The sequence below is a fragment of the Cebus imitator genome, unplaced genomic scaffold (genome assembly GCF_001604975.1).
Source record: "Cebus imitator isolate Cc_AM_T3 unplaced genomic scaffold, Cebus_imitator-1.0 Scaffold22, whole genome shotgun sequence".
NCBI lineage: Eukaryota > Metazoa > Chordata > Mammalia > Primates > Cebidae > Cebus > Cebus imitator.
Genome location: NW_016107337.1, coordinates 1,615,053 through 1,631,099, shown reverse-complemented (window position 1 = coordinate 1,631,099; position 16,047 = coordinate 1,615,053).

Genomic DNA, 16,047 nt, shown 5'->3' with positions numbered 1-16,047 from the left:
GAATCTGCACACACCATCTCCAAGAAGAAATGGACTATAAACAAAGGTTAGGACTCAGAATGACTTTTTGAAAATCCCAATTTCTTGTCAATTTTGTAATACATTGCCTTATATTAGTAAATTTTTTCCAAGTAATGATGAGTGGAAAGACTCTAAATCATATTTTAGGGTCTTTATATATATAAACACTATTATAAAGCTTAGACCAAATGTCACTAAGTCTCTGTGCCTTTCCCTGATGCTTTCCCATCAGCAAAAACCATGGGCTCGCTCATCCATGTCCTCAGAGCACTTTCTCCATACTCCTATTTAAGTTTATATCCCCCAGTTTCCTTTCCAAGTGTTCATAACAATCTGTGTACTCCTCATGGCAGTAACATCCATTGTTTAGCCTCTTTTTTGTTCTTTGGAAAGGTGATTAGAAAAAAAAATTATTGCTTCTTCCAGTATCCTCGAACCCCCAACAAAGGAATAGAGTCTGGCTCTGCCATATGTTGTTTATATTATATGGCTATAATAATGTGTGGCCCACACAAAGGAAATGAAGGAATTCATAGGTATAATATGCCTAGTTTTGAAGTAAAAGACGTGAATGTATTTTAAATGGAAGGAGAAACTAATGATGAAACACAATCCATTATTAACAAAAAGGTATAGGAAGGGTGACATTCCACCAAAAGTATGTGCAAAGGTTCTTCTGGCTTCTGTAGCAGACTTTTGAGGCTCCCTTTCTCCCAGACAATATTACAGAAGAGTCAAAAACTAGGACAGAGAGATAGATCTGACACAACTGCATAGAGGCTCCTGAGACCAGAGAAATACCTGAGGTAATTTGTTCACATGAAATCGTGTGAGGGTTTATTTTTTCTGTTGTGTTTTTTCTGAAAATTGAGAAAAACAACACTTCAGGCAATTTTTCTTAGCATTAGGACTTAAATTTGAGAATTAACTTCACAGGAACCCAAACATATATGGTATCCCATCTTAAACAAAACAAACCTTTACTGATGGTCATCTGAGACTCTTCCTTCCTATACTATCCCCTTCCTCCACCTACCTAGCCCTGGACTTTAGCACACCAGGTTCTCACTACTCCTTTTATTTGTATTTCTTTCTAGCTTGTATCACAATTTGTTTTAATTATTTGTACATGCTTGTGTTTTCTATACTGTATTATGAAAAAAATTACCATAATTTTCCAAAGTTCAGGATAAATCTGATTTAACACATAGAAGAGCAGGCTATTTGTTCTCTTATTTATGTATTATTTCATTGATTCATTCACTTAATCTGTCAGATGTCATTAGTATCAAAAATTCCCAGATTAAAGGCCAAGTATCCATCATTTTTCAGTTACACAAGTCATTTTCTTCTCCCTGATAAAGATAAAATGCATTTTATAGGTCTAATTGAGCTGGTAAGATTTTGATCTCTCTTCCCTATCCCACCTCATTCTTGACTCAGGACAGACTTCACCTGTCTCATAGGTAAAATACATGCTGCCTTTTTCTTTTTTATATTAGCTTCATTGGAATCTGTCAAATAATTTGTTTTAAGAGGAAAACTTAAAAACTCCTAGATCTTTTGATTAGGCAATTGTAGAAAACATTTAACATATTACTAATTATTTTATCAAATAGCATATTATGAGCAGTCATAAGCTAGAATTAGCAGAATGTTACATTCTTCGAATACTATTTTTTCATAATTGGTAGACACTCACTACATTATTAAGTTTACAGTCTAAACACAATTCTCTGCTACATTCAGATCCTTGATTTAATGATAAAAACTATCATCCCACAAATAGCATTAATTTCTAAGCTGCAATATTTAATTTTCCATATTCAGGTCCCACAACAGATTAGCTGTGTTTACACTATAAAGTAATGAAATGGATGTTTTAGCAAGCATATCAGAATACATGCATTCAAATAAGTGTCACCACTGAAAATAAATCATCTTGAGATATTTTTAATTATTTCAAGAGTGTTGGTTTTCCTACAAACACTGATTATGGATATAATAGAGGTAAGTTTAAGTTAGGGTGATAAAAAAAGGAAGAAGTAATTAATTTTATTTAGATTTTTGAGAAAAATTTCGGAGAAAGACTAGTATTCATGTATGGTCTTAAAAGATAAATAGATGTTTTTCCCTGAGGCCCATGCAAAAGAGAATTATGAAAAGAAGAAAGAGCCAGCTAAGATAATTATCAGGTGGTTTGGTGTGACTTTGTGAGAAGAGGGGTGAAAAGCTGAAAGAGATAAAGGGGACAGGGTTCAACAGGTAAGCAAAAAAAAGAGAGGGGTTCCATGGTGTAATGGACTCTGAATCCAATTGATAAGCAAAGGCAAAGACACTGAAGGCATCCTATACTATGAAAAGAAAACATAAAAAGAGTGGCAAAAAGGGATTTGCATTTAAAACAGTTACTCTGGTTATAATACGGAGAACAGATTACAGAAGTCTGAGGCTGGAGAAAAGACAAGAGACAAGTGAGAGCTGAATTATTACAGTCAAAGCAAGGATTGATATGATAATTATTTAGAAGGTAGAATTAATGAGAGTTGGTGACATGGCACATAAAGACTCCTACAGAGATGGAGGGATAAAGGATGACTTAAGTTTCTGGCTTGTGTGATTGGATGGATAGTGATGCTATTAGCTAGATAAAGAAATATAAAAATGGGTCATATGTGGGAAAAGAGTACCCAGATTTGAAGATGTTGAGCTCTACATGCCTGTGAAATTTTTCAGCTGAATCCAATTTTAAGAGACTGATCAGGCCAAGTTATATAAATATATAAATGATGAGGATATGCATGGTAAACAAAACCATGAAATAGACAAATTCACCCAGAACACATAAAGATAAGAAGGGAAAACCAAGAAGGGATTGGAAGAGAAGGACAGTGTTGCAAAGCAGACAAAGAAGTCGGGGGTAGGAGGAGATTCAGCAGCATTGTGTTTTAAAAGCCAATGGGAAAAACTTCAAGAAAAAAGAAGCGGCAGAGAAAAGTAAAAATTATTAAGTGACATATTATGTGTTTTCTTCTACGCTATTTTATCTAATTTTCAAAACAAGTCTGTAAAGTAAGCATTTCCCAAGCTACAGGTAGATAAAGTAGGACAACTTGCTCAAGATCAACAGTTAACAATTTGTGGAATCTGGTTTGGACTAAGGTCCACCTGTCTCAAGGGCTCATGAATTCTATCAATAACATTATAAAAGGAAATAGAGGCAGATTTACACTGTATGTGATAATTAGGGTATCATCAGTAGAGTGACCAGGTAATAGTGGAAGTGAGGAAGTAGGTTTGGCAAACACTGACTTCATCTTCAAAAACTTGGTTAATGGGTTTTAGTGAAAGAAGATCCTAGGGCTAAGGAACTTTATTTTTCCAAAAACAAGAGGAAATTTGTCATATTGATGAGAAAGAACCAATAGAAAGAAAGAAGTTACAGTTGCAGAATAAAGATAAGTAAGCACAGTCTTTAAGGAGATGGGATAATTGGAGTTTAGGACACAAGGTCAAAGATTAGCTTTGAAACTATATCTTCCTATGATCCTTAGCTTCAAGGGAAGTCACTAGAGCTATAATTCCAAATTGCATTCCTCTCTAAGTGGATCAGTGACATTCTACTAAAAAGGTGGAAGGGCTCATGGCCAAATGTTTTTAGGGAATGCTGGGTAAATATCCTTAGATCCTTTACTAAAGAACTTTACAGATCCATTAACATATTCAGTGCATCACAAATATCCACAATAAGAAAAAATAGTATTTCCCAAATATATTTAATCTCAGGAACTTTTTATCTCCTTATGGCATTCACTCGCCTATAGGAAACAGTTTGAGAAATGTTACACTCCAGTACTTGCATTCTAATTTTTCAGTGAAGAACTTTGCTATGGCAAAGTGCCCCCCACCCCAAAAATCATCTTTTTCTTGCACCAATTTCCAAATAAAAACTTTCCTCTGAGGGCTGAAGTATTCTCAGTATAGTATATTAAATCAATATTTCGATGAACTGGGGTCCTCTGAAAAGCAGACACCCAAGACAGGTTTGGACATACCAGGGATATATCAAGGGAAATGCCCATGAGGAAAAAAAGGTGGGGTGAGGAGGGTAGAGTCATTAGACTGTGATACAGCTCTGACCCTTATGATGCAGAGAGAGGAAGAGGAGGCTGGTACGAAGAGTCTCAAACTACAGATCTAAGAAAGTTTTGACCAGACCAACAGGGACTCCTGGAGCTAGTCACCCATTAGAGGGGTCCCACAGGAAGGATCTGCCTTAGTATTCCTGCCAATTCAGTCATAGCAAGAGAGTATCCCATGGAAAGTGTGACCTCCATATAAATGCAGAGGTGGAGTCATAGATTTGTGGTATGTTTTCATGAATGTCACAGTCTGCCCTAAACCGCATCTCTTCCATGATTCCCATCAGTCTCTCTTCTGGGAAGGAATATTTTAAAAGGAAATTTAATGGGAAAAACTACAGCCACCACTGCTGTAGCTGATCTCAGGGTCACAACTAGTATTCACCCCTTCCCTCCTCCAACATTCATTCTAAATTCCTTTCATTCACAGTTACCACCCTGGCAGGCTGTAGTGGCTTTGTTGATGGTATGACCCAAATCCATATCCCAAAGAGGTCAGAATCCTTGGTAATCACATCCTTTTTGGTCCACAGTTGTTGCATATGTTTGTTTACAGTTATGAAGGAGTAAAGATCTACCAGGAGGAATCAGTATCAATCACCTGACTACCACAGGTATTCCTCCCTGTGCAAAAGCACTCTATGTCTTCCTGCTGATCAGCATCAATTACCTCTTCCAAAATGGTTACTTCTTTTCTTGTCTCCTGGTTCCTGGACACCAGGTATCTAAAGTCTCCTGGCAGCAGCCATAGCTTAAGGTTCAATTGAGCCTTTCACATGTCTACTGGCAAGAGTGAGCCTCTTTGAGGAAACAGGACTTCCAACGCTGCAGTGTAAGACATGTGGGCAGCAAGCACACATTCCTCAGTTATCACTGGGAGTGATTGTAAGTGGGTCACTCCTGCTTGTGTCCTTTTTCTCCTGGACACATGCAACCTTTCTATTGTGAACAGAGCATCATGTAGAGGTCTCTGATGACTTCTCATCTTTCCAAAGTGTTCCTCTAAGCTGGCAAAATAGCTTTGCCTTTTGAAAGTCATGCCAACATTCTAAGAGACCATCAGCTTTTGAATGTTGAATCCATGGTAAAATCTAAGGTTTTGGTGAGAGAAAAAAAGCCACAATAACAACAAAAATTTAATATATGTGTGGTGCATATAGATATATTTAATTTTATGATCACAAAGGAAAACTCAAAAGGATACATATTGTTAATATCAATTGCTTTGGAAGGGGATGAATTGTGGCCAGACAGGGCATGAAGGAAAGTGTAATAAAGAAACCACCAAAGCTAGGGGGAATACTGCCCTAAAAAACAAATAGTATAGACAATGTGATCAACTTTTTAAATGTTACAATGTAATCAACTTTTAAAATGTTAATGCATCATGAGAAAATAAAATGAAATGACTATAATACAGTGGTGAATCATACCTAGTAAACTATAAATTGCCAAAGAGTCATTTCTCATCATTTGAATATTTGCTTTTTCAAGCTTATCAAATACAGCTGTAGCAAAGAGAAGAAAAGGGAGGAGGGATATACCAGAAGGACGCAAAGCAGTTAGAAGTCTTACCTGGCAACAGCTATTAAGGCTACCTGAAGAAAAGGGTCTCCTTAAACAAAATTAGCCACAACTCCACAACTCCGTTTCACCTTCAATACTGATAGGAAGTCCATATGACTTATAGTTCTAACCAGGACACTTTGTAAAGTGAAAGGGAACACTACTTATAATTACTCTAGGACAGCAGATATATTGGATTGCTCCAATTAAATCAGGATATGTGATCATCCAAATTATTGGATGGTAGGGACAGAGAGATTGGAGGCATTGGGAACTACAAAACAGAACTACAAATTGCCCTCCAGGAATTACAATATGAATAATAAAAAAATAAGTAATTCTAAAACATAGATCTAGATGTGATATAGCTCAAGTTTAAGAGAGAAGCACAAATGTTGCAGTGACGATAGTCCAGTGGAGCTAATTGGGAAAGCCTAGTAGAAATAAATGAATTTCCATGAGCCACTTTGTAAATTCTTTTTTTCTCAAAAAAAAAGCAGGACAAGACATTCATTTTTAGTTTTTTCTTTGCTGGCTTTGTTTTTTCTTTGTGATCATAGTTAAATTGTCATAAAATAATTTGTTATAAGATGTTACTTGTTAACTCATGGCACCTGTCAATCAGAGAAGGATAAATTACAAAGCAAACTTAGACCTCCATTTTCTAACTACAAAGCTTAGTAAGCAACATAGCAATAATGAATGGTAGTGGATGAACCCATTTCTAGTTTCAGACTAGAGAATGAAATAGATTTTTATATTTGTAAGTACAATAACAATTTTGTATTATATATAAAGCAACCACTGTACTTTTGGGAGTTTCTACGTGAATCCATCAGTATTTCCCCCTTTGATTTTACATCTTCACTCTTTGGTCCATGAAATTTTTATGTTCAATTTTTTGATAATGTCAAAATGTGTTCTACAATAGGTCTATGCTGATGCAGTCTAAACCTTGATATGCATACGAAGCACAGGAATCACATTAAAATTCATATTTTATACAGCACGTCTGAGGAAAGGCATCAGTTCAGCATGAGCTCCCAGGTGAAGCTGGTACTGCTGACCCATAGACTCATACTTTAAAGAGCAAGGATCTGTGTTGTCCTTCTAACACCCCTAACCTCATAACCTGCTTGTTTGGCCTCATAACACAAATCCCAGGAAATGCAGAGTAAGCTGAAACATCTCTAATTATGATTCTACCAACCACCTGAGGAACCTTATAACAGATAGATGATGTTGTGTCAGGTGTGGGGGACACTCAGAAGCACATTTGTCTGAAAATTTTACCAGGGAGTTCTAATGGCCAGGCAGGTTTGTGAAACACTACCCTAAATTATAGTTGAAACAAACATGGTAACAGCAGAATACTCACATAATTTGGATGGCAAGTCAACTTGTCTCTGTTTACAGCAGAGGAAAAATGTTCAGTTTCTACACCATCGGTGCTATTTATGATCATTGAATTCCCATATTAAATTAGGTCCTTAAACACTATATGTGGGAAAATAATATTATTTTCCAAGTGGAACTTGAACAATGTACCTGGGTATATATCCTCTCTAAATGCACTTGCATCCACAGCAGGAACTATCATAATATTCCCTGAAGTGAATGATGCAGTTTTTAATTCAATTATTTTCATTTTAACCCAAGCCTTCATAAGAATCGAGACTGTCAGGTATAAAATGCATTGGCATGTTCCACTTTAAGCTAAGTGAGAGAATAAATTTACGACTTATCTTTTTCTAACCAATGCTTTTTAATCACCTTCTCAGTTTCCTTTGACAGGTTGATGTACTCCAGAGCTTCAGAAGGGCTTTATGATTTAAATCAATTTCAAAAATTAAAATGACTAACAGGCCAAATTAGCTTGTATTTAACTGATTCACTGAGTATATTAATGTTAATGTTATATTATTTTTAAATAATAATATCTGTCAATTTTTGAATGCCCATGACATACTAGGCTCTATGCTAAAAATGTTATGCTTACATTATCAATTGTAGAACTAAGAACAATGATGCAAGATGACTAATATTAGAACCATGTTATAAATAAGAAAAATGGGAGTTGGAGAAGTTGAGCATCTTGGCTTCTGTTGAATACGAACCCTTATTTTAATCCACACCTACCTGCATCTTGTGCAGGTAATATAAGTTCCACTATGACATTTAAAACCTGTGAGTTGATAAAACAGAAGCAAAGATTCCGTTCACTTCATAAAATGTTCTAGAAACCACAACAGTCATTTTGTATGTTTCAAACAAATGAGTGTACACATCCTTTAAGTTAGGTGGTCTAGTGTTTTAGCTTCACTCTAACTTTCCGCATAATATAGATTCCACACTGTGCTTTCACAAATAATAGCATTCATAACCACTACTCACAGCAGTACTAGGAGGAAAGTCCAACAAGTTCTAATTTTTCTGCCAAAAGGGGGACAATATATTAACACCAGACCAGAGCAGTTTGGAGAGTTCAGCAGGAGTTGCACAAAAGAGAGTAGGGAGTCTTTGCAGAGGTGGAAGGCAGGACCAATAAGGGTGAGTTATCCAAAAAACAGAGCTCCACCTGAAAAGAAACTCCTGAGGGTAGGTATTATGCCTGATGGGTCATGACACCAACAAAGGGGAATTGCAATGAAGGGTCCCAGAAAGTGAATCGTGGGCAAAAGAAAGAGTCACCTTAGAAGGCCGAAGTGTTACTGTTTAGAGACAGCAACTACTAGTACAGAATAGAGAAGAAAGGAGATAGATTATAGTATGATTCAGCTGAAAAAAGATAGATTCTGAAAATCAAAGGTGGCCTGACCATTAAAAAAAAATCATATATTAAAGAAACTGTTCTTCACAGAGCAACTGAAAAAATTAATCCTTGAGAAAAGGAAATGAAACAGGCATAAAAAGGACCAGACAAAATGATATAAATGAAAGTCAATCCAAAAAGGTAATTGTATTTCTTTCTTAGGGCTACTATAATATATTACAAACTGGGTGGCTTTAAACAACAGACTTAATTGTTTCACAGTTCAGGAGGCTAAAGTCCAAAATCAAGGTGTCAGCAAGCCATACCCCCTCTGAAATAAGCAGGGAAATCAGTCCTTCCTTGCCTCTTCCCAGCGTCTGGTGGTTTGCTGGCAATCTTGGGTATCCTTGGCTTGCAGCTCCTTGACTCCAGCCTCTACGAACACATGGTGTGTTCGTTTCTTCAGATGGCTGACTTCTTATAAGGATGCTGCTCATACTCAATGAGGAGCCCACTCTACTCCAGCATGACTTCATTTTAACTAGTTACACCTGTAATGACCCGGTTTCAAAATAAGTCATATTTTGAGGTATTTGGGGGTTATTACTTCAACATGTCTCTTTTGGAGGAGTACAATTCAACCAATAACAATTAAATAATTATATGATAATATATGTATATATACATATATTTTCTCCTGAAGTATATATACTTTTCCATATAAATACGTTTCCCTTGAAGAAGAAAATTAAAACAACTAAGCATAAAGCATGTTTAAAATCATAATTCAAAATTCAAGAAACTTTCAAGAAATAAAAACGTAAGAAATAAAAAAAGATCTGTGGATATATTGCAAGCAGATACTACATATCTGGTAAAATGACAAAAATGTTAAGCATATCCTGATAAAATTACTAACCTTTACAAAAAATGCTTTAGGTTTCTTGGCAAAAAAAAAAAAAAAATTACTTGAAAAGAAAATTAGATTGCCATAATTTTCTGGGCCTAAACATTAAAGTCTAGAAGACAGTCAAGCAATAGCTACAAGGTACCAACGGTAATGAATGTGAGATCAAATTCTAATGTAGTCCAGCTGACCTTCAGTATCCCACAAAAAAAATGGCAAAGTGCAGAACTCAGGAAATATTATGTCCCTAATCTCTTACAGAATTTACCAGAGAAAAATTTTGATTTAACCAATACGTGACTGGGAAACTTAATAAATAGGACTAATGATGAGGAATGAATTTATTTAACTGTAGATTTAAAACTAAAACAAAGTTCCAGATTGGTGGTGTTAAACTATGTCCACAAATTATTTGATGTGCTTCTCCAAGAGGCCTCCAGTTTGTGTGGGCTGGACTTAGTGACTCCTTCCAAATGGAAAAAGCAAAAAGCAAAAGCAATGATGTGTGACTTGAAGACCAGATTAAAAAAAAAAAAAAAAAGAAGCCTGGTGTTCCTTTTTCTCAGTTCACTCACTTCATTCGCTTTTTTAGTCAGTTTGAGCCACTTGCCCTGAGAAACATCACACCATAGACTGTGTTATTTATAACAACAGAAATTCATTTCTCACCATTCTGGAGTGATTAATTTACCAGCAAGGTCTGGTTCTGGTGACATCCCTCTTCCAGATTGCAGACTGCAAACTTACCATTGCACCTTCACATAGGCAGAAAGGGAACATTCTCTGGGATTCCTTTTGTAAGAGCACTAATTCCATTCATGAGGAGTTCAGCCTCATGACCTAATTACTCCCAAAGGCCCCACTGCCTAATACCATCACATCATGGGCAAGGAATAAAACATATGAATTTTGGAGGGACGCAATCATTCAGTCTACAACACTGGTTCTTTTTTTTTTTTTTTTTCTGAGCAAATGGGATTTTTTTTTAATGTCTTAATTTCCATAGGTTTTTGTGGAACAGGTGATATTTGGTTACATGAGTGTGTTCTTTAATGGTGATTTGTAAGCTTTTGATGCACCCATCATCTGAACAGTATACACTGAACCCTATTTGTAGTCTTTTATTCCTCACCCGCTTCCCACCCTTTCCCTCTCAGTCCCTGAAGTTCATTGTGTCATTCTATTTTTTTATTTTTGTACTTTAGGTTATCGGGTACATGTGCAGATCATGCAGGATTGTTGCATAGGCACACACATGGCAATGTGGTTTGCTGCCTCCATCCCCCCATCACCCCCATGTTATCCCTCCCCAACTTCCCCATCCCCCCCACTGTCCCTCACTTGACCCCCCCAACAGACCCCAGTGTGTGATGCTCCCCTCCCTGTGTCCATGTGTTTTCATTGTTCAACACCTGCCTATGAGTGAGAACATGCAGTATTTGATTTTCTGTTCTTGTGTCAGTTTGCTGAGAATGATGGTTTCCAGATTCATCCATATCCCTACAAAGGACATGAACTCATTGTTTTTTATGGCTGCATAGTATTCCATGGTGTATATGTGCCACAGTTTCCTTGTCCAGTCTATCATCAATGGGCATTCGGGTTGGTTCCACGTCTTTGCTATTGTAAACAGTGCTGTTGTGAACATACGTGTGTATGTGTCCTTATAATAGAATGAATTATAATCCTTTGGGTATATATCCCGTAATGGGATTGCTGGGTCAAATGGAATTTCTATTTCTAGGTCCTTGAGGAAGCGCCACACTGTCTTCCACAATAGTTGAACTAGTTTACACTCCCACCAACAATTCTTAAGCCTTTGTATCCCTTGGCTTAGCTCCCACTTATGAATGAGAACATATGATGTTTAATTTTCCATTCGTGAGTTACTTCACTTGGAATAACAGTCTCCAATCCCATCCAGGCTGCTGCAAATGCCATTAATTTACTCTGTTTTATGGATGTGTATTATTCCATCATATATATATCACAGTTTCTTTTATATGCTCGTTGATGGGCATTTAGTTGGTTCCACCTTTTTGCAATTGTGAATAGTGGTGCTATAAACAAGCATGTGCAGGTATCCTCTTTGTACAATGAATTCTTTTCCACTGGGTAGATACCCAGTAGTGGGATTGCTGGATCAAATGGTAGTTCTACTTTTAGTTTTTTAAGGAATCTCCACACTGTTTTCCACAGTGGTTTTACCAGTGAAAAGTGTTCCCTTTTCACTACATTCATGCCAACATCTATTATTCTTCGATTTTTTTAATTACAGCCATACTTGTGGCAGTAAAGTGGTATCGAATTGTGGTTTTGATTTCCATTTCCCTGATCATTAGCAATATTGAGTATTTTTTCATGTTTGATGGCAATTTGTATATCTTATTTTGAGAATTGTCTATTCATATCCTTAGCCCAAGTTTTCATGGCATTGTTTGTTTTCTTCTTGCTAATTTGTTTGTGTTCATTATAGATTCTGGATATTAGTCCTTTGTCATACGTGCAGATTGTGACAATTTTCTTCCACCCTGTGGATTGTCTGTTTACTCTGGTGACTGTTCCTTTTGCTGTGCAAAAGTTCTTTAGTTTAATTAAGTCCCAGCTATTTATCTTTGTTTTTATTTTATTTGCTTTGGGGTTCTTGATCATGAAATTCTGGCCTACGCCAATGTCTAGAAGATTGTTTCCAATGTCATCTTCTATAATTTTTATAGTTTCAGATATTAGATTCAAGCCCTTGATTCATCATGAGTTGAATTTTGTATAAGGTGAGAGATAAGAATCCATTCTCCTACATATGGCTAGCCAATTGTCCCAGCACATTTGTTGAATAGGGTGTCCTTTCCCCACTTTATGTTTTGATTTGCTTTGTCAAAGATTAGTTGGCTGTAAGTATTTGGGTTTATTTCTGGTTTCTCTATTCTGTTCCATTGGTCAATGTGCCTATTTTTATACCAGTATCATGCTATTTTGGTGACTATGGCCTCGTAGTGTAGTTTGAAATGAAGTAATGTGATGCCTTCAGATTTGTCCTTCTTGCTTAGTCTTAGTTTTTGGTTCCATATGAATTTTAGGATTGTTTTTTCTAGTTCTCTGAAGAATGACGGTGGTATATTAGTGGGAATTGCATTGATTTTGTAGATTGCTTTTGGCAGTATGATCATTTTCACAATATTGATTCTACCCATCCATGAGCACGGGATGTGTTTCTATTTGTTTTTATCATCTATGAGTTCTTTCAGCAGTGTTTTGTAGTTTTCCTTGTAGAGGCCCTTCACCTCCTTGGTTAGGTAGATTTTCAAGTTGTTTTGTTGTTTGTTTGTTTGTTTGTTTTGTTTGGTTTTTTTTTTTTTTTTTTTTTGTTTTTCTTGTTTTTGTTTTTTTTTTTTTTTTTTTTTTTTTTTTTTTTTTTTTTTTTTTTTTTTTTTTTTTTTTTTTTGAGCTATTGTAAAAGGGGTTGAGTTCTTGATTTGATTCTCAGCTTCGTCACTGTTGGTGTAGAGCAGAGCTACTAATTTGTGTGCATTAATTCTATATCCTGAAACTTTGCTGAATTCATTTATCAGTTCTAGGAGCTTTTTGGAGGAGTCATTAGGGTTTTCTGGGTATACAATTATATCGTCAGCTAATAGCAATAGCTTAAATTCCTCTTTACCAATTTGAATGTTCTTTATTTCTTTCTCTTGTCTGATTGCTCTGGGTGAAACTTCCAGTACTATGTTGAATACAAGTGATGAGAGTGGGCATCCTGGTCTTGTTGCAGTACTTAGACGGAATGCTTTCTACTTTTCCCAATTCAACATTATTTGGCTGTGGATTTGTCATAGATGGCTTTTATTACATTAAGGTATATCCCTTATATGCTGATTTTGCTGGAAGTTTTCATCATAAAGAGATGCTGGATTTTGCTGAGTGTTTTTTATGCCTCTACTGAGATGATCATATAATTTTTGTTTTTAATTCTGTTTATGCGGCGTATCACATTTATTGACTTGAATATGTTAAACCAGCCCTGCATCCATGTTATGAAGCCCACTTGATCATGGTGAATTATATTTTTGATATGTTGTTGGATTTGTTCACCTAATATTTTGTTAAAAAATTTTACATGTATGTTCAAAGGGATATTGGTCTGTAGTTTTCTTTATGGTTATATATTTTCTTGGTGTTGGTATGAGGGTGATAATGGCTTCATTCAATGATTTTGGGAGGATTCCTTCTTTATCTTGTGTAATAGTGTCAATAGGGTTGGTACCAATTCTTTAAATGTCTGATAGAATTCAGCTTTGAATCCATGTGGTCTTGGGGCATTTTTTGTTGGTAATTTTTTTAAGTTATTATTTCAATCTCACTGCTTGTTATTGGTCTGTTCAGAGTATCTAATTCTTCCTGATTTAAATTGGGAGGATTGTATATTTCCAGGAATTTATCCACCTCCTCTAGGTTTTCTAGTTTATGTGCATAAAGGTGTTCATAATAGCTTTGAATGATCTTTTGTATTTCTGTAGTATCAGTTGTAACATCTCCCATTTTGTTTCTAATTGAGCTTATTTGGATTTTCTTCTTTTCTTGATTAATCTTGCTTATGGTCTATCTGTTTTATTTATCTTAGCAGAAAACAAGATTTTTTTTCATTTATCTTTTGTATTTGTTTGTTTCAATTTCACTTAGTTCTGCTCTGATCTTAATTATTTTTTTTCTGCTGGGTTTAAGTTTGATTTGTTCTTGTTTCTCTAGTTCCTTGAGATCTAACCTTATGTTGTCTACTTGTAGTCTTTCAGGCTTTCTGATGTAGAAATTTAGGGCTATGAACTCTCCTCCTATCACCACCTCTGCTGTATCCCAGATATTTTGATAAGTTGTGTCAATCTTATCATTCAGTTCAAAGAATATACTCTTGACTTCACATTTAGTTGGGATTGTTACAAAGTTAGGTTGGAGTTTTTCTTCTCCTTGTGGTCTTTTCTCAGTACCTCTAGCAGCCCTCCCCAAGGACCTCTGGGAGACATGTCCAAAATAGCTTCTCAGGGGACCCAGAGAGCCCACAGGACTTTTCCTGCTGCTTCGCTTTACCCCTGTATTTTGCTCGACCCTCTAAACTGACTCAGCTCCAGGTAAGGTCAGATCCTTCTCCTGTGATCTAGACCTTCAGGTTCCCCAGTGAGAGTGTGTGTTAGGGGGCAAATGATCCTTCTTTCCCACTTCCACAGCTTGGGCACTCATAATATTTGGGCTGTCTCCTGGGTCCTACAGGAGCAATCCAGTTCCTTCTGAAGATCTGTGTGTTATCTTGGCTTTCCTGGTTTATTCCTATAGTAGTTCTGGAGAAAAAGTTCACAAGTTGAGTCTCTACACACTGCTCTGTCTGTATGAGTGGGAGCTGCAACATAGTCCTACCTCTTACCCACCATTTTTCAGCTTCCTCCGGCACAACACTTGTTCTGAGGAATACTAAATGCTATGTCATGAGGACACTCAGGCAGCCCTGTGAAGAGGTCCATGTGATAAGGATCTGATCCTTCTGACAATAGCCAGCAAGGAACTTAGTCATCCTGCCAACAGCCAGGGAAGGGACCCATCTTGAAAGCTGAACCTCTAGCTACAGTTGGGCCTTCAGATAACTGCAGCCCTGGCCAACCTTGTGAGACTCCTTATGCCAGAATTATCAAGTTAAGCTACCCTTGGACTTTAAAAACAGCATGAGATAATAAATGTTTGTTGGTTTTAGTTGCTAATTTAGGGATATATTTTTATACAGCAATAGACAATGAAAACAGATATTGGTGGCTGTAAGTTGGGTGCTGTCACAGTAAATGAATAAGAATGTGGGTGTGGCTTTGAAAACTGGCAGTGGGAATTCTTAAAGGACTTTGTGGAGATGATTAGTGAATGCCCAAAGTGCCTTCAGTGGACTGTTAGCAGATGTCTAGATTTTGATAAGTCTTCTATCAAGGGCTTAAAGGAAAATTAGGAACATGTTATTGAAAACTGGAGGAAGGGGAATTCTTGTTATATAGTGGCAGAAAGTTTATCATCACTGTGACCTGTAATTATGTAGAAATATACCTAATGAACTGGGTGAACTAGCAAGCTGCCATCTGGTTTCTTCTTGCTGCTTACAATACAGTGAAAATAATAAGGAAAAAATATCCTGTCAAGTCAAAGAGCTAGGATTTGCTGTTTTGAAGTTTACCAGTCTCACCAGATTACAAATGATGGTAGAATTAAGAAGTGGTTTCCAAGCAAAGATGAAACACAGGACACTGCAAGAAAAGCTTGGTCAAAATTTGAAGCATAGGGTATGGTTTCCGCCTTCATTAGAATTATTTTTGAAGACCTCAGAGAGGTCTGAGGTGGTATATAAGAGGACCATTCGATCAAAAGGCCGTATAAAGAGCTCAATGACATGCTTCACCGACGCGTATCTACCAACAATAGTATTTCTAAGATGTTTATTTCTCAGACACCTGAGCAGAAGCTTAAGAGAAAAGGGGAAGGCCTATCCTGAGGAGACTCATGAGCATATTTTTTATCTAATGGAGTAAACCCTCACTGAGATTCATGGAAAACTCAGCTTTTAATAAAATTATGTTTTCAGAAAACTTTCAGCTTAGACTGAAAAGGACAAAGAGAATATATAATAAAAGAGATCTTGA